A 7,141-nucleotide genomic window follows, 5' to 3' on the forward strand; every position below is an offset into this window, starting at 1 on the left:
CCACAGTTCACCAAGCAACCCCCACTTCCCTAACCCTCGATCAGGCACACAAAAGGCTGCCTGAACGTGGGGCAGGGGAGAGAGCTTCTGGAAGTCCCCACAGCGCGTCAGTGTTCTCCTTGTTCAGCCAGGTCTCTCCTCCCGGGTTTCCGGAGACAGCACCTCCTCTTTCGCTCCGACGGGGCCGGAGCGCCCCCTGGTGGTCGAAACAGCAGCGCGGGTCCCGGCAGCCAGGTTGTGAGCGGCGCTTGTCCCCGTGGCGTGGGGGACACTCACCTGGTCCCTCTCTGCGTGTAATCTTCGCATCCTGGTCTCGAGGCCCCCGTCGCAGAGCTGGGGGCGCGGCCACTGCTGTTATTCAGTTCTCGCACCTGAGAGACCAAGAAAGAGGCGACCTGGCCGGAAAGAATGACGGCTTAGGAGACAGGCAGAGCCCGCGAGGGTCACCGTGGCCTCTTCCCCGTCCCAGCACCGCACACAGGGTAATACTTATTTGTTGAACTTGGGGCTGCAGCCCTGATTTGGTACTGTGTGCGTGCGTGTGTGTGTGTGTGTGTGTGTGTGTGTGTGGAGGGGCATTTAGCCCCTAGAGGGAGCCAGGGAGCCGGGGACCCAGAGTTCGAGCCACCTTCAGGCTTAGTGGACTGCGGTTTCCCAGACGAGGCTGGAGGTGTGTGTTTCGTCACACACACACACACGGCACACACCAGACACATGCACACACACGCACGTGTACCCTCACACACACAGCTCCTCCCCCATCGGCGTCAGATCACAGGGACCAGGTTGTCTTCCCACCATGCCCCCCCGTCCAACCAAGGCCACTGACATCAAATGCTCTTCTCCCCAAAGGGAAAGGGCTGGGGCATCTTCACTGGGCAGCGCGGCGGAGGCGGGGAGGTGCTGGGCAGCTCCCGGAGGAACCTCTTGAGCAACTTGGACGCGTCGTTGTGGGGACACTTGTCCCCGCTGAAAAGGCCAGCGTACAGGGGCTCCTGGGGGGGCTCAGTTGGTTAAGCGTCCGACTCTCTCGGTTTCAGCTTGGGTCATGACCTCGTGGTTTCGTGCTTTCGAGCCCCGCACGGGGCTGTGCTCCGGCAGTGCAGAGGCTGCTTGGGATTTTCTCTCTCTCCCTCTCTCTCTGCCCCTCCCCTACCCACCCTGTTTCTGTCTCTGTCAAAATAAATAAATAAACTTAAAAAAAAAAATTTTTTTAAAGCCAGTGTGGAAATCTCTCTCCAGCCTTTGCTCCCTCCCCAGAAGGAAGGAGGGGCACCAAAGAGCAGTTGGCCCAAGGCTCCAGTAACACTTGCTCTACCCCTCCTCTGGGCCTCAGTTTCCTCATCTGCAAAGTAATAGCACCCACCTCTGAGGGCTGAGTCATTCTTTTATTTTCCTGTAATAATTATTTAAAAAAAATTTTTTTTAACGTTTATTTATTTTTGAGACAGGGAAAGACAGAGCATGAACAGGGGAGGGTCAGAGAGAGGGAGACACAGAATATGAAGCAGGCTCCAGGTTCTGAGCTGTCAGCACAGAGCCCGACACGGGGCTAGAACTCACGGACCGCGAGATCATGACCTGAGCGGAAGTCGGCCGCCTAACCGACAGAGCCACCCAGGCGCCCCTGTAATAATTATTTTAATGAAGTATCGGAAATAGTTTTAAACGTCTGATCAGTAGGACTATGCACAAATGTGGGAATATGCCGCACTTTACAGAAAAATAAAGCCAAGCCTTTAAATGTACGAAAACTTGAGGCATAGATCCCTTCTGAAAGTTTCTCTTTTAACACACACCTCATTCATAGCATTTTACATTACAACCGGCTGAAGCAAAAAACGCGGCCACTTTAACATTTTGTACAGTATAGAACGTGGCCATAACAGTCTTCGCGGATTAAACGGTCTAATTGGGTAAATCACATGGCACAGGGTTTCGCTCAATACCTGTCAGCAGGCTGCCTCCAGGGCCCGCAGCCTCCCCGGCCTGCCATTCTGCGCCGTCTCCTTGCTTTCACCCTCCTAGAATGCCCTCACCCAAACACAGAACGCTAACAAGCTGGGAACTGGATTCTCTCCTGGCTCAAGGAGAGAGATGCAGCCTGGATGATGCGGGGGAAGCCAGACCATTACCTTGACCCTGGCCTGGGATCCAGGCACCCTGAGAATGCCTTCGTGTCCAGCCCTCTCTCTGTTTTCTTCTTAAAGTTTATTTATTTATTGGGGGGGGGGGCGGGGAGAGGAAGAAAGAGGACCCCAAGCAGGCTCCACATTGTCAGCACAGAGCCCGACACGGGGCAGAGCCCGACACGGGGTTCGAACCCATGAACGGAACCGTGAGATCATGACCTGAGCCTAAACCAGGAGTCGGACGCTTAACCAAATGAGCCATGCAGGTGCCCCAGTCCTCTCTTTTCCAGAACAGGACAGCAGCTATGAGAGAAGGAAGCCAACGTTTCAACCAGCACCTTGCAAAGTGGGATTCAAAGGGGTGTGTTTGTCTCCCACGAAAACCGGGAAGGAGAGACAGGTAGGAGTAGGACAATGGCCTTCTTGGCTGCTTCCAGGGCCCACTGGTGCTCTGAGGGCTTTATATCCCTTTTTCTCATTTAGCCCTTAACAAAAAGGGGATACTGTTACGATAAACTCACTTCACAGATACTGACAGAGGTCCAAAAAATTCACCCCCAGTCTCCGAGCTAGCAAGTGTCAGAGCCAGAATTTGAAACCAGGATTCCCTATTCTAAGGTCCACGCTCTTACCCCCCCCCAGACTAGACATCTCCCAACAGTGGCCCCAGATGCAGCCTCTCATGCGCTAAACGAGCCTAAGTTGGGGACAACTTACGGCTTGAAGGATCAGCGGGCCCGGGGTGCTGGGGAGGGCTTTGCAGTCAGCTTCCAGCAGGGAGTCGGGGGGCACGCCTCGGCGTGTTTCCGTGGGATGTCAAGAGCCGAAGGGGCATTTCACATCCTGGAATGACGTTTGGGCTCCAACCGGCAAGATCTGGGCGACTGGAGCCAGACTTCTTTCCCTGCGTGAGGACCGAGCTCTCTGGAGAATGGTTGAGCTCAAACCTCACATCTCTCGAGCAGAACCCTTGGTCTCGGCAGTGATGAAAACATTAGCTGCATCACAGACCAAAAAAATCTGAGCTGGTAAAGAGGCATTGAAAGGAAAACGTGCTGCTGCCCCAGAGAGCGTTGGGTAAGGTGTTTACCAGTGGTCTGGGGTGGAGGGTCTAGCCCTGCAGGCAGGGGCCAAGTTCCCAAGACCTATTCCCAGGTCTTCTTCATTCTGTCTTGCAGTCTTCCGGGGCAAGCTCTTCCTTCCAAATCCACTCGACCCTCCTTCTCTCTTCAACTGTCTACCCCTCTGCAAACCCCTTACCCCTGGTCTGTCTTACCCACCATCTTCTTGTCTTTAAAGAAACAAACAAAAAATCACAATGTATCATGTTGACAACGATGCAGTGAAATGCACACTCTCTGAACCAACTCACCACTGAAGGGTAACTAACACCAAGAACTTAGTAGGTAAGTTCCAGATAATCTAAGACACAAAGTTTCACGTAGAAGAATTGAGATAATGTTTTTCAATAAGAGAAACAAGGAAATAATAAGTGTCCAGTAATAAGGAAATGGTTAAATAAGTTAGAATATATCCCTAAGGAAGAAAATAACTACCCTGAGTAAACACCATGTTTTCAAAGAATGTTATCGATAGTTGTGATAAATAATGACATTGTTCCCAGTTCGTTACCCCTCCTTGTATCCACACCCTTTGCCATATGAATTTGGAATTCTTCCCATTAAAGAAACAGAAGATACTTCGTCATTCCTTCACGAGTCAACCAGGTGATAGCTTGGACCAACGGACCAATGATCCCCATGATGCAGGCAGAGGTTTAAAATACTTTGTGTGGCAGGGTTTGCTCTGCCACTGATGCCATGAGGACAGGCCTCAGATGGCCTGCTGGGCCCAGAAGGATGAGAGACATTAGAAGCAGACCCAGACCCAGCCAATAGCTTGAGTCAAGGCCAGCCAAGATCAGCCAGACAACCCCCAGTTCACCCAAAACCATGCAAACGAAAGTAACTAATTGTTTTAAGTCGTGAGTTTGGGTTGTTTGTGATGATGCATTATTGTGGCAATAATTGAATGATGCACTGGGAAATGTCCCTAATTCTATATTTAGTGAAAAAAAGATACACACACACACACACACACAGAGGAAGATGATGCACTGAAAGTTAATAACACTTATATCTGAATTATATTTTTCCTTATTGTGTTTTGCTTTACTTTCCAAATTTCCTACAATGAGTAGGGATTGTTTTCATGTGCAAAAATACACGTATATGTATATAAATAACAGAAAGAAATATGGCAGCTAAGTATGTGTTCGTGGAAGATTCTCCACACAGCTCCCTCGATGAGAGTTTCTGAAGCACCAGGACCACAGACCTGTGCCTCCTGCTTCCCGGTCTTACTCCTCTTCAGGACCAAGCCAAGGAGGGCGCCAGGCACAGTGGTGGGGTCAGGGGCCAGAGCAGAGCTCTCCCGCATGTCCTGTAGAGACAAGTCTCCTATCCCCAAATCTGCCTTTGGGGATCATAAACTCCTAGGGAGGGGAGTGAAGACAATGGCTCAGGTCAGGTGCCTTGACTTGTGTTGAGGCTTTCCCACCCCCTGCAGGAGGTTATGAGGAGAGAGCAGGGGCTCAGGATTCCATCCCAGGTTCAAGTTCAAACTCTATCGCTCACTGACTGGATCACATTCTGAGCCTCTAAATCCCCATCTCCGATCGTGACATAGTGCCCGACTCATAGGGTTTTGTAAAATGGCCTAAGGGGTATAAAGTGCTTAGGGTCCAACCTAAGCGAGGCCCCAATAAATGGAAGCTGTTTTTATGACTTGTATTCCAACAGGAAGGGCTGAAGGGGAGGGAACACCCCACGGACCTCTTATCAATGCTTCTATTCTGGTCCTTTGTTGCTCTCCCTCGCCCCATCTGTCTTTACCCTTAGCAGTGCCACCCACAGCTACAACGCTCCTCCTGGGATTACTCTGAGTAATGATGGAATAGTAATTGAAAAATAAATTGTGCTCGGCTCCGCCATCTAGAGGCCACAGTGGGGTTCTGCAGGCAGCCCCGGGGCCTTCCTGCCGCCAGAGATGAGAAACGGGAGGGAGAGGGACTGAGGGGTTTGTTTCGCCTGGCCTGGATGACTCCACCAGGTGATTCCCCAGTGGCCCAGTCGAGGGCTCTAAGAAGGGACAGGAGGCATGCTGAGGTGGTACGTAATAATGTTATGGCTGTCCTACAGCTTACGGCTTGCAGCCTAGGCTGTGGAATCACACCTTCTCGGCTCAAAGTCTGACGGTCCCTGTGAGTTTGGGTAAACCATTTTACCTTTCTGTGTGTCACGGGTCTCACTTGTAAAGTGGGGCTAATGACAGTATCTGCTTCACAGAACTTGGGGAGATTAAATTAGATACAGCATATACAACACAGTACCTAACACACCGTGAGTGGTCAACAATTGTTAACGATTACTATTTTTTACTTACTCAGGGAATTACTGCCAGCCTAGGAGAATGAAGTGAAATCGTGCATGCGAAGTACTCGGCATAAAGCCTCGTCCATCATAAAAGTCAACGAGTGGTATCTTTAGATCATTGAACATTATCTATCGTTCCCAGTTTAATGGGGGCAATCCAATGATCAAGTCTAGAAGGTAAGATAATGTTGAGCATTAATTGTCCCTGAGGCTTCAGAAGTTGAAAGGCATTACTTAAAACTTTTGCCTGAGGCACTGTGCTTATGCCAGATATTTTCCCCGGGGAGAAACTGGGTAAAGAGTCCACGGGAACTCTGTACTAATTTTGCAACTTGCTGTGAGTCTAAAAGTATCTCAAAATGAAAAGGAAACCTTCTATTTGGGTGAATGAAAGTGCTTTCACGGTGGAGTAGGGGTTCCTGCGGGAGGGAGCATACTTCCTACACGGTGGGGAGTAACGGGCATCCGGGGAAGGCTGTGGTCTGGGGGGTCCATTCGGACCTCAGGATCCGTCAGCTCTGTCATCTCGCTCTGGGCTTCCCAGCCCCTTTCCTGCTGGTGAAGTTGGGGTGTGGTGACAGCCACCTTCCAGGGTGAGGTAAGGAAACGAGCCAGTGCATGGGAAGCTTCTGGAACAAGGCCCAGGGCCGGCTACCCGGGGTTACCTATCCAACCACATCAAGGTATGGTCCGTGGAGAACCTTTTCCTTTTAGTAACAGCAGGACCTGGGAAACCTCCACATGATGAGAGGGGTCAGAATAGTGGCTTCCCTGGGGGTGGGGGTGGGGGATGGGGATCAAGTGGGAAGGCACGGGGGAGCCTTCAGGGGTAGATCTGGATCTGGCGGGAGTTACCCAGTGCACACATCAAGCTGCGCAAGGTAAATATGGGCGCACCTTACCATGCACTTTATTTCGGTCTTAAAAACCTAAATATAAACGATTACATTCTCATTTGGAAGGAAATGTGCTGAGGCAGTTGAGCCTTTTGGAAATAAAGGAAAGCAGAAGTTGGGTCTCTCTCTTTCACACCAGACACCGAAACTCATTCAAAAAAGAACCAGAAAAACACATGCAGGTAGGTGGACAGTGACCAGTTTGCTGGACGAAGGAGGACTTTCTAAGCATAAAGACAAAGAACGTAAATGGACATGAAGAAGAACATACGTGCCCGTAGCTCCCTGCTCCCCGGTCCCCAACGCGGGCAGTTACTGGGTAGGTAGCTGAGGAATCAACAACGGAGCACTGGGTGCCCGGCAGCATGGAGGGGTGAGGAGGGCGAGGCGGGGTGTGCTGGTGCCCGAGGATGGGGCCCGCCACCAGCCCTCTGGGCAGTGTGCTCACCAGCAGGGAACACTTTGAGCAGGTGCCTCCGGGGAGGGGGTGAGGGGTGGCGGGGCCTCTGCAGGAGCCAAACAGCCTGTCCCGAGCAGGCGGCGTCCACGTGGAAGGCTTCCTCCCTCCTCCCCTCCCTGCCTGCCTCCGCCCAGATTCTGCGGCTGGAAACAGAACAGAGAGGCAGTCAGGACCGGCCACCTCCCCATCGATTCCCAGCCCAGAGCTCTAGGAAGCGAT

The 7,141-nt window shown here is 51.6% G+C and overlaps 1 non-coding gene across 1 annotated transcript; it reads right to left on the reverse strand.

Moving 5' to 3' along the window:
* Window positions 1-203: 203 nt before the first annotated feature.
* Window positions 204-4,623, reverse strand: LOC106974482 (uncharacterized). Its single transcript, XR_008289110.1, has 3 exons — window positions 4,470-4,623; window positions 2,850-3,130; window positions 204-371 (listed from the first exon to the last, which is right to left on the reverse strand). It is a non-coding gene; the product is annotated as an uncharacterized LOC106974482 (transcript).
* Window positions 4,624-7,141: the final 2,518 nt, after the last annotated feature.

The sequence above is a fragment of the Acinonyx jubatus genome, chromosome A3, assembly GCF_027475565.1.
Source record: "Acinonyx jubatus isolate Ajub_Pintada_27869175 chromosome A3, VMU_Ajub_asm_v1.0, whole genome shotgun sequence".
NCBI lineage: Eukaryota > Metazoa > Chordata > Mammalia > Carnivora > Felidae > Acinonyx > Acinonyx jubatus.